Here is a 21,891-nt window from a genome sequence, read left to right on the forward strand (position 1 = left end):
CTGTTCACCTGGTAACATGTCCCGCGTATATTAAACCATCAGGGGAACACACTCTCCTCACTTCTACTGTTTACGTGGTAACATGTCCCTTGCGTGTTAATCAATCAGGGGAACACACTCTCCTCACTTATACTGTTCACCTGGTAACATGTCCTGTGTATATTAAACCATCAGGGGAACACAGTCTCCTCACTTATACTGTTCACCTGGTAACATGTCCCGTGAGTATTAAACAATCAGGGGAACACACTCTCCTCACTGATACTGTTCACCTGGTAACATGTCCTGTGTATATTAAACCATCAGGGGAACACACTCTCCTCACTTATACTGTTCACCTGGTAACATGTCCTGTGTATATTAAACCATCAGGGGAACACATTCTCCTCACTTATACTGTTCACCTGCTAACATGTCCCGTGTATATTAAACCATCAGGGGAATACAGTCTCCTCACTTATACTGTTCACCTGGCAACATGTCCTGTGTATATTAAACCATCAGGGGAACACATTCTCCTCACTTATACTGTTCACCTGCTAACATGTCCCGTGAGTATTAAACAATCAGGGGAACACACTCTCCTCACTTATACTGTTCACCTGGTAACATGTCCCGTGTATATTAAACCATCAGGGGAACACACTCTCCTCACTTATACTGTTCACCTGGTGACATGTCCCGTGTATAATAAACCATCAGGGGAACACACTCTCCTCACTTATACTGTTCACCTGGTAACATGTCCCGTGTTTATTAAACCATCAGGGGAACACACTCTCCTCACTTATACTGTTCACCTGGTAACATGTCCCGTGTATATTAAACCATCAGGGGAACACACTCTCCTCACTTATACTGTTCACCTGGTAACATATCCCGTGTATATTAAACCATCAGGGGAATACAGTCTCCTCACTTATACTGTTCACCTGGCAACATGTCCTGTGTATATTAAACCATCAGGGGAACACATTCTCCTCACTTATACTGTTCACCTGCTAACATGTCCCGTGAGTATTAAACAATCAGGGGAACACACTCTCCTCACTTATACTGTTCACCTGGTAACATGTCCCGTGTATATTAAACCATCAGGGGAACACACTCTCCTCACTTATACTGTTGACCTGGTAACATGTCCTGTGTGTATTAAACCATCAGGGGAACACACTCTCCTCACTTATACTGTTCGCCTGGTAACGTGTCCCATGCATATTTAACAATCAGGGGAACACACTCTCCTCACTTATACTGTTTACGTGGTAACATGTCCCGTGTATATTAAACCATCAGCAGAACACACTCTCATCACTTATACTGTTCACCTGGTAACATGTCCCGTGTATATTAAACCATCAGGGGAACAAATAATCCTCACTTATACTGTTCACCTGCTAACATGTCCCGTGTATATTAAACCATCAGGGGAATACCGTCTCCTCACTTATACTGTTCACCTGGTAACATGTCCCGTGTATATTAAACCATCAGCAGAACACACTCTCCTCACTTATACTGTTCACCTGGTAACATGTCCCGTGTATATTAAACCATCAGGGGAAAGCACTCTCCTCACTTATACTGTTCACCTGGTAACATGTCCCGTGTATATTAAACCATCAGTGGAACACACTCTCCTCACTTATACTGATCACCTGGTGACATGTCCCGTGTGTATTAAACCATCAGGGAAACACACTCTCCTCACTTATACTGTTTACGTGGTAACATGTCCCTTGCGTGTTAATCAATCAGGGGAACACACTCTCATCACTTATACTGTTCACCTGGTAACATGTCCCGTGCGTGTTAAACCATCAGGGGAACACACTCTCCTCACTTATACTGTTCACCTGGTGACATGTCCCGTGCGTACTAAACAGTCATGGTAACAATCTCTCCTCACTTATACTGTTCACCTGGGAACATGTCCCGTGTATATTAAACCATCAGGGGAACACACTCTCCTCACTTATACTGTTCACCTGGTAACAAGTCCCATGTATATTAAACCATCAGGGGAACACACTCTCCTCACTTATACTGTTCACCTGGTAACAAGTCCCATGTATATTAAACCATCAGGGGAACACCCTCTCCTCACTTATACTGTTCAATTGGTGACATGTCACGTGTGTATTAAACAATCAGGGGAACACACTCTCCTCTCTTATACTGTTCACCTGGTATCATGTCCCGTGTGTATTAAACAATCAGGGGAACACACTCTCCTCACTTATACTGTTCACTTGCTTACATGTCCCGTGCGTATTAAACAATCAGGGGAACTCACTCTCTTCACTTTTACTGTTCACCTGTTGACATGTCGTGTGTTTTAAACCATCAGGGGAACACACTCTCCTCACTTATACTGTTCACCTGGTGACATGTCCCGTGAATATTAAACCATCAGGGGAACACACTCTGCTCACTTATACTGTTCAACTGGTGACATGTCCCGTGTGCATTAAACAATCAGGTGAACACACTCTCCTCACTTATACTGTTCAACTGGTGACATGTCCCGTGTATGTTAAACCATCAGGGGAACACACTCTCCTCACTTCTACTGTTCACCTGGTAACATGTCCCGTGTGCATTAAACAATCAGGGGAACACACTCTCCTCACTTTTCCTGTTCACCTGGTGACATGTCCCGTGTATATTAAACCATCAGGGGAACACATTCTCCTCACTTATACTGTTCACCTGCTAACATGTCCCGTGTATATTAAACCATCGTGGGAATACAGTCTCCTCACTTATACTGTTCACCTGGTAACATGTCCCGTGTATATTAAACCATCAGGGGCACACACTATCCTCACTTATACTGTTCACCTGGTAACATGTCCCGTGCGTGTTAAACCATCAGGGGAACAAACTCTCCTCACTTATACTGTTCACCATGTGACATGTCCCGTGTGTAATAAACAATCAGGGAACACACTCTCCTCACTTATACTGTTCACCTGGTAAAATGTCCAGTGCGTGTTAAACCATCAGGGGAACACACTCTCCTCACTTATTCTGTTCACCTGGTAACATGTCCCGTGTGTATTATACAATCAGGGGAACACACTCTCTTCACTTATGCTGTTCACCTGGTAACATGTCCCGTGTATATTAAACCATCAGGGGAACACACTCTCCTCACTTATACTGTTCATCTGGTAACATGTCCCATGTGTATATTAAACCATCAGGGGAACACACTCTCCTCACTTATACTGTTCACCCGGTGACATGTCCCGTGTTTATTAAACAATCAGGGGAACACACTCTCCTCACTTATAGAGTTCACCTGGTAACATGTCCCGTGTGTATTAAACAATCAGGGGAACCCACTCTCCTCACTAATTCTGTTCAACTGGTGACATGTCCCGTGTGCATTAAACAGTCAGGGGAACTCACTCTCCTCACTTATTCTGTTCAACTGGTGACATGTCCCGTGTGCATTAAACAGTCTGGGGAACTCACTCTCCTCACTTATTCTGTTCACCTGGTAACATGTCCCGTGTGTATTAAACAATCAGGGGAACACACTCTCCTCACTTATTCTGTTCACCTGGTGACATGTCCCGTGTGCATTAAACAATCAGGGGAACACACTCTCCTCACTTATTCTGTTCACCTATTAACATGTCTCGTGTATATTAAACAATCAGGGGAACACACTCTCCTCACTTATTCTGTTCACCTGGTGACATGTCCCGTGTGCATTAAACAATCAGGGGAACACACTCTCCTCACTTATTCTGTTCACCTATTAACATGTCCCGTGTATATTAAACAATCAGGGGAACACACTCTCCTCACTTATTCTGTTCACCTGGTGACATGTCCTGTGTGTATTAAACAATCAGGGGAACACACTCTCCTCACTTATTCTGTTCACCTATTAACATGTCCCGTGTATATTAAACAATCAGGGGAACACACTCTCTTCACTTTTTCTGTTCATCTGGTAACATGTCCCGTGTGCATTAAACAATCAGGGGAACACACTCTCTTCACTTTTTCTGTTCATCTGGTAACATGTCCCGTGCTTATTAAACAATCAGGGGAACACACTCTCCTCACTTATACTGTTCACCTGGTAACATGTCCCGTGTGTATTAAACAATCAGGGGAACACACTCTCTTCACTTATACTGTTCATCTGGTAACATGTCCCGTGTATATTAAACAATCAGGGGAACACACTCTCCTCACTTCTACTGTTCACCTGGTAACATGTCCCGGGTGTATTAAAGCATCAGGGGCACACACTATCCTCACTTATACTGTTCACCTGGTAACATGTCCCGTGAGTATTAAACCATCAGGGGAATACAGTCTCCTCACTTATACTGTTCACCTGGCAACATGTCCTGTGTATATTAAAACATCAGGGGAACACATTCTCCTCACTTATACTGTTCACCTGCTAACATGTCCCGTGAGTATTAAACAATCAGGGGAACACACTCTCCTCACTTATACTGCTCACCTGGTAACATGTCCCGTGTATATTAAACCATCAGGGGAACACACTCTCCTCACTTATACTGTTGACCTGGTAACATGTCCCGTGTGTATTAAACCATCAGGGGAACACACTCTCCTCACTTATACTGTTCGCCTGGTAACGTGTCCCGTGCATATTTAACAATCAGGGGAACACACTCTCCTCACTTATACTGTTTACGTGGTAACATGTCCCGTGTATATTAAACCATCAGCAGAACACACTCTCCTCACTTATACTGTTCACCTGGTAACATGTCCCGTGTATATTAAACCATCAGGGGAACACACTCTCTTCACTTATACTGTTCACCTGGTTACATGTCCCGTGTATATTAAACCATCAGGGGAATACCGTCACCTCACTTATACTGTTCACCTGGTAACATGTCCCGTGTATATTAAACCATCAGCAGAACACACTCTCCTCACTTATACTGTTCACCTGGTAACATGTCCCGTGTATATTAAACCATCAGGGGAACACACTCTCCTCACTTATACAGATCACCTGGTGACATGTCCCGTGTGTATTAAACCATCAGGGAAACACACTCTCCTCACTTATACTGTTTACGTGGTAACATGTCCCTTGCGTGTTAATCAATCAGGGGAACACACTCTCATCACTTATACTGTTCACCTGGTAACATGTCCCGTGCGTGTTAAACCATCAGGGGAACACACTCTCCTCACTTATACTGTTCACCTGGTGACATGTCCCGTGCGTACGAAACAGTCAGGGTAACAATCTCTCCTCACTTATACTGTTCACCTGGCAACATGTCCCGTGTATACTAAACGATCAGGGGAACACACTCTCCTAATTTATATTGTTCACCTGGAAACATGTCCCGTGTATATTAAACCAACAGGGGAAAGCACTCTCCTCACTTATACTGTTCACCTGGGAACATGTCCCGTGTATATTAAACCATCAGGGGAACACCCTCTCCTCACTTATACTGTTCACCTGGTAACAAGTCCCATGTATATTAAACCATCATGGGAACACACTATCCTCACTTATTCTGTTCACCTGGTAACAAGTCCCATGTGTATTAAACAATCAGGGGAACACACTCTCCTCACTTATCCTGTTCACTTGCTTACATGTCCCGTGCGTATTAAACAATCAGGGGAACTCACTCTCTTCACTTTTACTTTTCACCTGTTGACATGTCGTGAGTTTTAAACCATCAGGGGAACACACTCTCCTCACTTATACTGTTCACCTGGTGACATGTCCCGTGAATATTAAACCATCAGGGGAACACACTCTCCTCACTTATACTGTTCACCTGGTAACATGTCCCGTGTGCATTAAACAATCAGGTGAACACACTCTCCTCACTTATACTGTTCAACTGGTGACATGTCCCGTGTGCATTAAACTATCAGGGGAACACACTCTCCTCACTTTTCCTGTTCACCTGGTGACATGTCCCGTGTATATTAAACCATCAGGGGAACACATTCTCCTCACTTATACTGTTCACCTGCTAACATGTCCCGTGTATATTAAACCATCGTGGGAATACAGTCTCCTCACTTATACTGTTCACCTGGTAACATGTCCCGTGTATATTAAACCATCAGGGGCACACACTATCCTCACTTATACTGTTCACCTGGTAACATGTCCCGTGCGTGTTAAACCATCAGGGGAACAAACTCTCCTCACTTATACTGTTCACCATGTGACATGTCCCGTGTGTAATAAACAATCAGGGAACACACTCTCCTCACTTATACTGTTCACCTGGTAACATGTCCAGTGCGTGTTAAACCATCAGGGGAACACACTCTCCTCACTTATTCTGTTCACCTGGTAACATCTCCCGTGTGTATTAAACAATCAGGGGAACACACTCTCCTCACTTATACTGTTCACCTGGTAACATGTCCCGTGTATATTAAACCATCAGGGGAACACACTCTCTTCACTTATGCTGTTCACCTGGTAACATGTGCCGTGTATATTAAACCATCAGGGGAACACACTCTCCTCACTTATACAGTTCACCTGGTAACATGTCCTGTGTATATTAAACCATCAGGGGAACACACTCTCCTCACTTATACTGTTCACCCGGTGTCATGTCCCGTGTTTATTAAACAATAAGGGGAACACACTCTCCTCACTGATACTGTTCACCTGGTAACATGTCCCGGGTGTATTAAAGCATCAGGGGCACACAATATCCTCACTTATACTGTTCACCTGGTAACATGTCCCGGGTGTATTAAAGCATCAGGGGCACACACTATCCTCACTTATACTGTTCACCTGGTAACATCTCCCGTCAGTATTAAACAATCAGGGGAACACACTCTCCTCACTTATGGAGTTCACCTGGTAACATGTCCCGTGTGTATTAAACAATCAGGGGAACCCACTCTCCTCACTTATACTGTTCACCTGGTGACATGTCCCGTGTGCATTAAACAATCAGGGGAACCCACTCTCCTCACTTATACTGTTCACCTGGTGACATGTCCCGTGTGTATTAAACAATCAGGGGAACCCACTCTCCTCACTTATACTGTTCACCTGGTGACATGTCCCGTGTGTATTAAACAATCAGGGGAACCCACTCTCCTCACTTATACTGTTCACCTGGTGACATGTCCTGTGTGCATTAAACAATCAGGGGAACACACTCTCCTCACTTATTCTGTTCACCTGGTGACATGTCCCGTGTGCATTAAACAATCAGGGGAACACACTCTCCTCACTTATTCTGTTCAACTGGTGACATGTCCCGTGTGTATTAAACAATCAGGGGAACCCACTCTCCTCACTTATACTGTTCACCTGGTGACATGTCCTGTGTGCATTAAACAATCAGGGGAACACACTCTCCTCACTTATTCTGTTCACCTGGTGACATGTCCCGTGTGCATTAAACAATCAGGGGAACACACTCTCCTCACTTATTCTGTTCACCTATTAACATGTCCCGTGTATATTAAACAATCAGGGGAACACACTCTCCTCACTTATTCTGTTCATCTGGTAACATGTCCCGTGCTTATTAAACAATCAGGGGAACACACTCTCCTCACTTATACTGTTCACCTGGTAACATGTCCCGTGTATATTAAACAATCAGGGGAACACACTCTCTTCACTTATACTGTTCATCTGGTAACATGTCCCGTGTATATTAAACAATCAGGGGAACACACTCTCCTCACTTCTACTGTTCACCTGGTAACATGTCCCGGGTGTATTAAAGCATCAGGGGCACACAATATCCTCACTTATACTGTTCACCTGGTAACATGTCCCGGGTGTATTAAAGCATCAGGGGCACACACTATCCTCACTTATACTGTTCACCTGGTAACATGTCCCGTGCGTGTTAAACCATCAGGGGAACAAACTCTCCTCACTTATACTGTTCACCTGGTGACATGTCCCGTGTGTAATAAACAATCAGGGAACGCACTCTCCTCACTTATACTGTTCACCTGGTAACATGTCCCGTGCGTGTTAAACCATCAGGGGAACACACTCTCCTCACTTATACTGTTCGCCTGGCAACATGTCCCGTGAGTATTAAACAATCAGGGGAACACACTCTCCTCAGTTATATTGTTCACCTGGTGACATGTCCCAAGTATATTAAACCATCAGGGGAACACATTCTCCTCACTTAAACTGTTCACCTGGTGACATGTCCCGTGTGCATTAAACAAACAGGGCAACACACTCTCCGCACTTATATTGTTCACCTGGTAACATGTCCTGTGTATATTGAACAATCAGGGGAACACACTCTCCTCACTTATACTGTTCACCTGGTGACATGTCCCAAGTATATTAAACCATCAGGGGAACACATTCTCCTCACTTATACTGTTCACCTGGTAACATGTCCCGTGTGCATTAAACAAACAGGGCAACACACTCTCCGCACTTATATTGTTCACCTGGTAACATGTCCTGTGTATATTGAACAATCAGGGGAACACACTCTCCTCACTTATACTGTTCACCTGGTGACATGTCCCGTGTGTATTAAACAATCAGGGGAACACACTCTCCGCACTTATACTGTTCACCTGGTAACATGTCCCGTGTATATTAAACCATCAGGGGAACACACTCTCCTCACTTAAACTGTTCACCTGGTGACATGTCCCGTGTGCATTAAACAAACAGGGCAACACACTCTCCGCACTTATATTGTTCACCTGGTAACATGTCCCGTGTATATTGAACAATCAGGGGAACACACTCTCCTCACTTATATTGTTCACCTGGTGACATGTCCCAAGTATATTAAACCATCAGGGGAACACATTCTCCTCACTTAAACTGTTCACCTGGTGACATGTCCCGTGTGTATTAAACAATCAGGGGAACACACTCTCCTCACTTATATTGTTCACCTGGTGACATGTCCCAAGTATATTAAACCATCAGGGGAACACATTCTCCTCACTTAAACTGTTCACCTGGTGACATGTCCCGTGTGCATTAAACAAACAGGGCAACACACTCTCCGCACTTATATTGTTCACCTGGTAACATGTCCTGTGTATATTGAACAATCAGGGGAACACACTCTCCTCACTTATACTGTTCACCTGGTGACATGTCCCGGGTGTATTAAACAATCAGGGGAACACACTCTCCGCACTTATACTGTTCACCTGGTGACATGTCCCGTGTATATTATACCATCAGCGGAACACACTCTCCTCACTCATACTGTTCACCTGGTGACATGTCCCGTGAATATTAAACCATCAGGGGAACACACTCTCCGCACTTATACTGTTCACCTGGTAACATGTCCCGTGAATATTAAACCATCAGGGGAAAGCACTCTCCTCACTTATACTGTTCACCTGGTAACATGTCCCGTGTGCATTAAACCATCAGTGGAACACTCTCTCCTCACTTATACTGTTCACCTGGTAACATGTCCTGTGTGCATTAAGTCATCAGGGGAACACACTCTCCTCACTTATACAGTTCACTTGGTGAAATGTCCCGTTCGTATTAAACCATCAGGGGAACACACTCTCCTCACTTATACTGTTCACCTGGTAACATGTTCCGTGCATATTAAACCATCAGGGGAACACGCTCTCCTCACTTAGACTATTCATCTGGTAACATGTCCAGTGAATATTAAACCATCAGGGGAACACATTCTCCTCACTTATCCTGTTCACCTGGTGACATGTCCCGTGTGTATTAAACAATCAGGGGAACACACTCTCCTCACTTTTACTGTTCTCCTGGTAACATGTCCCGTGCGTGTTAAATCATCAGAGGAACACACTCTCCTCACTTATACTGTTCACTTGGTTACATGTCCCGTGCATATTAAACCATCAGGGGAACACACTCTCCTCACTTATACTGTTCACCTGCGGAAATGTCCCATCAGTATTAAACCATCAGGGGAACACAATCACCTCACTTATACTGTTCACCTGGTAACATGTCCCGTGTGTATTAAACCATCAAGGGAACACACTCTCCTCACTTATACTGTTCACCTGGTAACATGTCCCGTGCGTATTAAACAATCAGGGGAACACACTCTCCTCACTTATATTGTTCACCTGGTAACATGTCCTGTGTATATTAAACCATCAGGGGAACACATTCTCCTCACTTATACTGTTCACCTGGTAACATGTCCCGTGTGTATTAAACAATCAAGGGAACACACTCTCCTCACTTATACTGTTCACCTGGTAACATGTACCGTGAGTATTAAACAATCAGGGGAACAGACTCTCCTCACTTATACTGTTCACCTGGTAACATGTACCGTGAGTATTAAACAATCAGGGGAACAGACTCTCCTCACTTATATTGTTCACCTGGTAACATGTACCGTGAGTATTAAACAATCAGGGGAACACACTCTCCTCACTTATATTGTTCACCTGGTAACATGTCCCGTGTATATTAAACCCTCAGGGGAATACAGTCTCCTCACTTATACTGTTCAACTGGTAACATGTCCCGTGTATATTAAACCATCAGGGGAACACACTATCCTCACTTATACTGTTCACCTGGTAACATGTCCCGTGTGTATTAAACAATCAGGGGAACAAACTCTCCTCACTTATACTGTTCACCAGGTGACATGTCCCGTGCGTGTAAAACCATCAGGGGAACACACTCTCCTCACTTATACTGTTCACCTGGCAACATGTCCCGTGAGTATTAAACAATCAGGGGAACACACTCTCCTCACTTATACTGTTCACCTGGTGACATGTCCCGTATGTATTAAACAATCAGGGGAACACACTCTCCGCACTTATACTGTTCACCTGGTGACATGTCCCGTGTATATTAAACCATCAGAGGAACACACTCTCCTCACTTATACTGTTCACCAGGTGACATGTCCCGTGCGTGTTAAACCATCAGGGGAACACACTCTCCTCACTTATACTGTTCACCTGGTAACATGTCCCGAGTGTATTAAACAATCAAGGGAACACACTCTCCTCACTTATATTGTTCACCTGGTAACATGTCCCGTGTATATTAAACCATCAGGGGAATACAGTCTCCTCACTTATACTGTTCACCTGCTAACATGTCCCGTGTATATTAAACCATCAGGGGAACACACTCTCCTCACTTATACTGTTCACCTGGTAACATGTCCCGTGAGTATTAAACAATCAGGGGAACACACTCTCCTCACTTATACTGTTCACCTGGTGACATGTCCCGTGTGTATTAAACAATCAGGGGAACACACTCTCCGCACTTATACTGTTCACCTGGTGACATGTCCCGTGTATATTAAACCATCAGAGGAGCACACTCTCCTCACTTATACTGTTCACCAGGTGACATGTCCCGTGCGTGTTAAACCATCAGGGGAACACACTCTCCTCACTTATACTGTTCACCTGGTAACATGTCCCGTGAATATTAAACCATCAGGGGAAAGCACTCTCCTCACTTATACTTTTCACCTGGTAACATGTCCCGTGTGCATTAAACCATCAGTGGAACACTCTCTCCTCACTTATACTGTTCACCTGGTAACATGTCCCGTGTGCATTAAACCATCAGGGGAACACACTCTCCTCACTTATACAGTTCACTTGGTGAAATGTCCCGTGCGTGTTAAACCATCAGGGGAAAACACTCTCCTCACTTATACTGTTCATCTGGTAACATGTCCAGTGAATATTAAACCATCAGGGGAACACATTCTCCTCACTTATCCTGTTCACCTGGTGACATGTCCCGTGTGTATTAAACAATCAGGGGAATTCACTCCCCTCACTTATACTGTTCACCTGGTAACATGTCCTGTGCATATTAAACCATCATGGGAAAACACTCTCCTCACTATTCTGTTCACCTGGTAACATGTCCCGTGCGTATTAAACAATCAGGGGAACACACTCTCCTCACATATACTGTTCACCTGGTAACATGTCCCGTGTGTATTAAACAATCAGGGGAACACCCTCTCCTCACTTATACTGTTCACCTGGTAACAAGTCCTGTCTACATTAAACCATCAGGGGAACACACTCTCCTCACTTCTCCTGTTCACCTGGTGACATGTCCCGTGTCTATTAAACAATCAGGGGAACACACTCTCCTCACATACACTGTTCACCTGGTAACATGTCCCGTGTGTATTAAACAATCAGGGGAACACCCTCTCCTCACATATACTTTTCACCTGGTGACATGTCCCAGCGTATTAAACAATCAGGGGAAAACACTCTCCTCACTATTCTGTTCACCTGGTAACATGTCCCGTGTGAATTAAACAATCAGGGGAACACTATCTCCTCACTTATACTCTTCACCAGGTAACATGTCCTGTGTATATTAAACCATCAGGGGAACACACTCTCCTCACTTATACTCTTCACCAGGTAACATGTCCTGTGTATATTAAACCTTCAGGGGAACACATTCTCCTCACTTATACTGTTCCCCTGGTGACATGTCCCGTGTATATTAAACCATCAGGGGAACACACTCTGCTCACTTATACTGTTCACCTGGTGACATGTCCCGCGTATATTAAACCATCATGGGAACATACTCTCCTCACTTATACTGTTCACCTGGTTACATGTCCCGTGCGTATTAAACCATCAGTGGAACACACTCTCCTCACTTGTACTGTTCACCTGGTAACATGTCCCGTGTGCATTAAACAATCAGGGAACACACTCTCCTCAGTTATTCTGTTCACCTGGTGACATGTCCCGTGTGTATTAAACAATCAGGGGAACACACTCTCCTCACTTATACTGTTCACCTGGTAACATGTCCCGTTTGCATTAAACCATCATGGGAAAACACTCTCCTCACTATTCTGTTCATCTAGTAACATGTCCCGTGTGTATTAAACAATCAGGGGAACACACTCTCCTCACTTATACTGTTCACCTGGTAACATGTCCCATGTATATGAAACCATCAGGGGAACACACTCTCGTCACTTCTACTGTTCACCTGGTAACATGTCCCATGTATATGAAACCATCAGGGGAACACACTCTCCTCACTTATACTGTTCACCTGGTAACATGTCCCATGTATATGAAACCATCAGGGGAACACACTCTCGTCACTTCTACTGTTCACCTGGTAACATGTCCCGTGCGTATTAAACAATCAGGGGAACACACTCTCCTCACTTATACTGTTCACCTGGTAACATGTCCTGTGTATATTAAACCATCAGGGGAACTCACTCTCATCACTTATACTGTTCACCTGGTAACATGTCCCGTGTATATTAAACCATCAGGGGAACACACTCTCCTCACTTATACTGTTCACCTGGTAACATGTCCTGTTTATATTAAGCCATCAGGGGAACTCACTCTCATCACTTATACTGTTCACCTGGTAACATGTCCCGTGTATATTAAACAATCAGGGGAACACACTCTCCTCACTTCTACTGTTCACCTGGTAACATGTCCCGTGCGTATTAAACAATCAGGGGAACACACTCTCCTCACTTACACTGTTCACCTGGTAACATGTCCCGTGTACATTAAACCATCAGGGGAACACACTCTCCTCACTTATACTGTTCACCTGGTAACATGTCCCGTGTATATGAAACCATCATGGGAACACACTCTCCTCACTTCTAATGTTCAACTGGTAACATGTCCCGTGCGTATTAAACAATCAGGGTAACACACTCTCCTCACTTATACTGTTCACCTGGTAACATGTCCCGTGTATATTAAACCATCAGGGGAACACACTCTCCTCACTTATACTGTTCACCTGGTGACAGGTCCCGTGCATATTAAACCATCAGGGGAACACACTCTCCTCACTTATACTGTTCACCTGGTAACATGTCCCGTGTACATTAAACCATCAGGGGAACACACTCTCCTCACTTATACTGTTCACCTGGTAACATGTCCCGTGTATATGAAACCATCATGGGAACACACTCTCCTCACTTATACTGTTTACCTGGTAACATGTCCCGTGCGTATTAAACAATCAGGGGAACACACTCTCTTCACTTATACTGTTCACCTGGTAACATGTCCCGTGCGTATTAAACAATCAGGGTAACACACTCTCCTCACTTATACTGTTCACCTGGTAACATGTCCTGTGTATATTAAACCATCAGGGGAACACACTCTCTTCACTTATACTGTTCACCTGGTAACATGTCCTGTGTACATGAAACCATAATGGGAACACACTCTCTTCACTTATACTGTTCACCTGGTAACATGTCCCGTGCGTATTAAACAATCAGGGTAACACACTCTCCTCACTTATACTGTTCACCTGGTAACATGTCCCGTGTATGTTAAACCATCAGGGGAATACACTCTCCTCACTTATACTGTTCACCTGGTGACATTTCCCGTGTGCATTAAACAGTCAGGGGAAAACACTCTCCTCACTTATACTCTTCATCAGGTAACGTGTCCCGTGTATATTAACCCATCAGGGGAACACACTCTCCTCACTTATACTGTTCACCTCGTAACATGTCCCGTGCATATTAAACCATCAGGGGAACACACTCTCCTCACTTATACTGTTCACCTGGTAACATGTCCCGTGTATGTTAAACCATCAGGGGAAAACACTCTCCTCACTTATACTCTTCATCAGGTAACGTGTCCCGTGTATATTAACCCATCAGGGGAACACACTCTCCTCACTTATACTGTTCACCTCGTAACATGTCCCGTGTGTATTAAATCATCAGGGCAACACTCTCTCCTCACTTATACTCTTCACCAGGTAACATGTCCTGTGTATATTAAACCTTCAGGGGAACACACTCTCCTCACTTATACTGTTCACCTCGTAACATGTCCCGTGTATATTAAACCTTCAGGGGAACACACTCTCCTCACTTATACTGTTCACCTGGTGACATTTCCCGTGTATATTAAACCATCAGGGGAAGACACTCTCCTCACTTATAATGTTCACCTGGTAATATGTTCTGTGTATATTAAACCATCAGGGGAACACACTCTCCTCTCTATTCTGTTCACCTGGTAATATGTCCCGTGTCTATTAAACAATCAGGAGAACACCCTCTCCTCACTTATACTGTTCACCTGGTAACATGTCCCGTGTATATGAAACCATTATGGGAACACACTCTCCTCACTTCTACTGTTCTTCTTTTAACATGTCCCGTGAGCATTAAACCATCAGGGGAACACAGTCTCCTCACTTATACTGTTCACCTCGTAACATGACCCGTGTATATTAAACCATCAGGGGAACACACTCTCCTCACTTATACTGTTCACATGGTGACATGTCCCACGTATATTAAACCATCAGGGGAACACACTCTCCTCACTTATAATGTTCACCTGGTAATATGTTCTGTGTATATTAAACCATCAGTGGAACACACTCTCCTCTCTATTCTGTTCACCTGGTAATATGTCCCGTGTCTATTAAACAATCAGGAGAACACCCTCTCCTCACTTATACTGTTCACCTGGTAACATGTCCCGTGTATATGAAACCATTATGGGAACACACTCTCCTCACTTCTACTGTTCTTCTTTTAACATGTCCCGTGAGCATTAAACCATCAGGGGAACACAGTCTCCTCACTTATACTGTTCACCTGGTGACATGTCCCGTGCGTATTAAACAATCAGGGGAACACACTCTGCTCACTTACACTGTTCACCTGGTAACATGTCGCGTGTATAATAAACCATCAGGGGAACACACTCTCCTCACTTATACTGTTCACCTGGTAACATGTCCCGTGTATGTTAAACCATCAGGGGAACACACTCTCCTCACTTATACTGTTCACCTGGTAACATGTCCCGTGTATGTTAAACCATCAGGGGAACACACTCTCCACACTTATACTGTTCACCTGGTAACATGTCCCGTGTATGTTAAACCATCAGGGGAACACTCTCTCCTCACTTATACTGTTCACCTGGTGACATGTCCCGAGTGTATTAAACAATCAGGGGAACACACTGTCCTCACTTCGGCTCTTCACCTGGTAACATGTCCCGTGTATATTAAATCATCAGGGTAACTCACTCTCCTCACTTATACTGTTCACCTGGTAACATGTCCCGTGTATATTAAACAATCAGGGGGACACACTCTCCTCACTTATACTGTTCACCTGGTGACATGTCCCGTGCGTATTAAACAATCAGGGGAACACACTCTCCTCACTTATACTGTTTACCTGGTAACATGTCCTGTGTATATTAAAACATCAGGGGAACACACTCTCCTCACTTATACTGTTCACCTGGTAACATGTCCTGTGTATATTGAATCATCAGGAGAACATACTCTCCTCACTTATACTGTTCACCTGGTAACATGTCCCGTGTGTATTAAACCATCGGGGGAACACATTCTCCTCACGTATGCTGTTCACCTGGTTACATCTCCTGTGTATATTAAACAATCAGGGGAACACACTCTCCTCACTTGCACTGTTCACCTGGTGACATGTCCCGTGTATATTAAACCATCAGGGGAACATACTCTCCTCACTTATACTGTTCACCAGGTAACATGTCCCGTGTGTATTAAATAATCAGGGGAACACACTCTCCTCACTTGTTCTATTCACGTGGTAACATGTCCCGTGTACATTAAACAATCAGGGGAACACCCTCTCCACACTTATACTGTTCACCTGGAGACATGTCCAGTATATATTAAACCATCAGGGGAACACACTCTCCTCACTTATACTGTTCATCTGGTAACGTGTCCCGTGCGTATTACACCATCAGGGGAACACACTCTCCTCACTTACACTGTTCATCTGGTAACATGTCCCGTGTCTATTTAACCATCAGGGGAACACACTCTCCTCACTTATACAGTTCATCTGGTAACATGTCCTGTGTGCATTAAACCACCAGGAGAACACACTCTCCTCACTTATACTGTTCACCTGGTGACATGTCCCGTGCGGATTAAACCATCAGGGGAACACACTCTCCTCACTTATACTGTTCACTTGGTAACATGTCCCGTGCGTTTTAAACCATCAGGGGAACACACTCTCCTCACTTATACTGTTCACCTGGTGACATGTCCCGTGTATATTTAACAATCAGGGGAACACACTCTCCTCACTTATACTGTTCACTTGGGAACATGTCCTGTGTATATTCAACCATCAGGGGAACACACTCTCCTCACTTATACTGTTTACATGGTAACATGTCCTGTGTGTATTAAACCATCAGGGGAACACACTCTCCTCACTTCTACTGTTCACCTGGTAACATTTCCCGTGTGTATTAAACAATCAGTGGAACAAACTCTGCTCACTTATACTGTTCACCTGGTAACATGTCCTGTATAGATTAAACCATCAGGGGAACACACTCTCCTCACTTATAGATTTCACCTGGTAACATGTCCTGTGTGCATTAAACCATCAGGGGAACACTGTCTCCTCACTTGTACTGGTCACCTGGTGACATGTCCTGTGTATATTAAACAATCAGGGGAACACACTCTCCTCACATATACTGTTCACCTGGTGACATGTCCCGTGCGTATTAAACCTTCAGGGGAACACACTCTCCTCACTTACACTGTTCACCTGGTGACATGTCCCGTATGTATTAAACCATCAGGGGAACTCACTCCCCTCACTTATGCTGTTCACCTGGCAACATGTCCCGTGTATATTAAACCACCAGGGGAACACACTCTCCTCACTTATACTGCTCATCTGGTAACATGTCCCGTGTATATTAAACCATCAAGGGAACACACTCTCCTCACTTATACTGTTCACCTGGCAACATGTCCCGTGTGTATTAAACAATCAGGGGAACACACTCTCCTCACTTATACTGCTCATCTGATAACATGTCCCGTGTATATTAAACCATCAGGGGAACAGAATCTGCTCAGTTATACAGTTCATCTGGTAACATGTCCTGTGTATATTAAACCATCAGGGGAACACACTGTCCGGACTTATACTTTTCACCTGGTAACATGTCCCGTGTATATTAAACCATCAGGGGAACACACTCTCCTCACTTATACTGTTCACCTGGAAACATGTCCTGTGTATATTAAACCATCAGGGGAACACACTCTCCTCACTTATACTGTTCACCTGGAAACATGTCCTGTGTATATTAAACCATCAGCGGAACACACTCTCCTCACTTATACTGTTCACCTGGAAACATGTCCTGTGTATATTAAACCATCAGGGGAACACACTCTCCTCACTTACACTGTTCACCTGGTAACATGTCCTGTGTATATTAAACCATCAGGGGAACACACTCTCCTCACTTATACTGTTCACCTGGAAACATGTCCTGTGTATATTAAACCATCAGGGGAACACACTCTCCTCACTTATACTGAACATGTGGTAACATGCCCTGTGTATATTAAACCATCAGGGGAACACACTCTCCTCACTTAAACTGTTCACCTGGTAACATGCCCTGTGTATATTAAACCATCAGGGGAACACACTCTCCTCACTTATACTGTTCACCTGGTAACATGTCCTGTGTATATTAAACCATCAGGAGAACACACTCTCCTCACTTATACTTTTCACCTGGTAACATGTCCTGTTTATATTAAACAATCAGGGGAACACACTCTCCTCACTTATACTGTTCACCGAGTGACATGTCCTGTGTATATTAAACCATCAGGGGAACAATCTGCTCACTTATACTGTTCACCTGGTGACATGTCCCGTGTGTATTAAACCATCAGGGGAACACAATCTGCTCACTTATACTGTTCACGTGGTAACATGTCCCGTCTATATTAAACCATCAGGGGAAAACATTCTCCTCACTTATACTGTTCACCTGGTGACATGTCCCGTCTATATTAAACCATCAGGGGAAAACATTCTCCTCACTTGTACTGTTCAACTGGTGACATGTCCCGTGTATATTAAACCATCAGGCAAAACATTCTCCTCAATTATACTGTTCACCTGGTGACATGTCCCGTGTATATTAAACCATGAGGGGAACAGACTCTCCAATCGTATGCTGTTCACCTGGTGACATGTCCCCTGTGTATTCAACCATCAGGGGAACACACTCTCCTCACTTATACTGTTCACCTGGTGACGTGTCCCGTGTATATTAAACCATGAGGGGAACAGACTCTCCAATCGTATGCTGTTCACCTGGTGACATGTCCCCTGTGTATTCAACCATCAGGGGAACACACTCTCCTCACTTATACTGTTCACTTGGGAACATGTCCTGTGTATATTAAACCATCAGGGGAACACACTCTCCTCACTTATACTGTTTACCTGGTAACATGTCCTGTGTGTATTAAACCATCAGGGGAACACACTCTCCTCACTTCTACTGTTCACCTGGTAACATTTCCCGTGTGTATTAAACAATCAGTGGAACAAACTCTGCTCACTTATACTGCTCACCTGGTAACATGTCCTGTATAGATTAAACCATCAGGGGAACACACTCTCCTCACTTATAGAGTTCACCTGGTAACATGTCCCGTGTGTATTAAACCATCAGGGGAACACACTCTGCTCACTTATACTGTTCACCTGGTAACATGTCCTGTGTATATTAAACCATCAGCGGAACACAGTCTCCTCACTTATCCTGTTCACCTGGTAACATGTCCTGTGTGCATTAAACCATCAGGGGAACACTGTCTCCTCACTTGTACTGTTCACCTGGTGACATGTCCTGTGTATATTAAACAATCAGGGGAACACACTCTCCTCTCTTATACTGTTCACCTGGTGACATGTCCCGTGCGTATTAAACCTTCAGGGGAACACACTCTCCTCACTTACGCTGTTCACCTGGTGACATGTCCCGCATGTATTAAACCATCAGGGGAACTCACTCCCCTCACTTATGCTGTTCACCTGGTAACATGTCCCGTGTATATTAAACCACCAGGGGAACACACTCTCCTCACTTATACTGCTCATCTGGTAACATGTCCTGTGTATATTAAACCACCAGGGGAACACACTCTCCTCACTTATACTGCTCATCTGGTCACATGTCCCGTGTATATTAAACCATCAGGGGAACAGAATCTGCTCAGTTATAGAGTTCACCTGCTAACATGTCCCATGTATATTAAACCATCAGGGGAACACACTCTGCTCACTTATACAGTTCATCTGGTAACATGTCCTGTGTATATTAAACCATCAGGGGAACACACTCTCCTCACATATACTGTTTACCTGGTAACATGTCCTGTGTATATTAAACCATCAGGGGAACACACTCTCCTCACTTATACTGATCACCTGGCAACATGTCCTGTGTATATTAAACCATCAGGGGAACACACTCTCCTCACTTATACTGTTCACCTGGTAACATGTCCTGTGTATATTAAACCATCAGGGGAACACACTCTCCTCACTTAAACTGTTCACCTGGTGACATGTCCCGTGTGCATTAAACCATGAGGGGAACACACTCTCCTCACTTCTACTGTTCACCTGGTAACATGTCCCCTGTGTATTAAACAATCAGGGGAACACACTCTCCTCACTTATACTGTTCACTTGGGAACATGTCCTGTGTATATTAAACCATCAGGGGAACACACTCTCCTCACTTATACTGTTCACTTGGGAACATGTCCTGTGTATATTAAACCATCAGGGGAACACACTCTCCTCACTTCTACTGTTCACCTGGTAACATTTCCCGTGTGTATTAAACAATCAGTGGAACAAACTCTGCTCACTTATACTGCTCACCTGGTAACATGTCCTGTATAGATTAAACCATCAGGGGAACATACTCTCCTCACTTATAGAGTTCACCTGGTAACATGTCCCGTGTGTATTAAACCATCAGGGGAACACACTCTGCTCACTTATACTGTTCACCTGGTAACATGTCCTGTGTATATTAAACCATCAGCGGAACACAGTCTCCTCACTTATCCTGTTCACCTGGTAACATGTCCTGTGTGCATTAAACCATCAGGGGAACACTGTCTCCTCACTTGTACTGTTCACCTGGTGACATGTCCTGTGTATATTAAACAATCAGGGGAACAAACTCTCCTCACATATACTGTTCACCTGGTGACATGTCCCGTGCGTATTAAACCATCAGGGAAACTCACTCCCCTCACTTATGCTGTTCACCTGGTGACATGTCCCGTGTATATTAAACCATCAGGGGAACACACTCTCCTCAATTATACTGCTCATCTGGTAACATGTCCTGTGTATATTAAACCACCAGGGGAACACACTCTCCTCACTTATACTGCTCATCTGGTAACATGTCCCGTGTATATTAAACCATCAGGGGAACAGAATCTGCTCAGTTATAGAGTTCACCTGCTAACATGTCCCATGTATATTAAACCATCAGGGGAACACACTCTGCTCACTTATACAGTTCATCTGGTAACATGTCCTGTGTATATTAAACCATCAGGGGAACACACTCTCCTCACATATAGTGTTTACCTGGTAACATGTCCCGTGTATATTAAACCATCAGGGGAACACACTCTCCTCACTTATACTGATCACCTGGCAACATGTCCTGTGTATATTAAACCATCAGGGGAACACACTCTCCTCACTTATACTGTTCACCTGGTAACATGTCCTGTGTATATTAAACCATCAGGGGAACACACTCTCCTCACTTAAACTGTTCACCTGGTAACATGTCCTGTGTATATTAAACAATCAGGGGAACACACTCTCCTCACTTAAACTGTTCACCTGGTGACATGTCCCGTGTGCATTATACCAACAGGGGAACACACTCTCCTCACTTATACTGTTCACCTGGTAACATGTCCTGTGTATATTAAACAATCAGGGGAACACACTCTCCTCA

Source organism: Heterodontus francisci, unplaced genomic scaffold (genome assembly GCF_036365525.1).
Source record: "Heterodontus francisci isolate sHetFra1 unplaced genomic scaffold, sHetFra1.hap1 HAP1_SCAFFOLD_52, whole genome shotgun sequence".
Taxonomy (NCBI): domain Eukaryota; kingdom Metazoa; phylum Chordata; class Chondrichthyes; order Heterodontiformes; family Heterodontidae; genus Heterodontus; species Heterodontus francisci.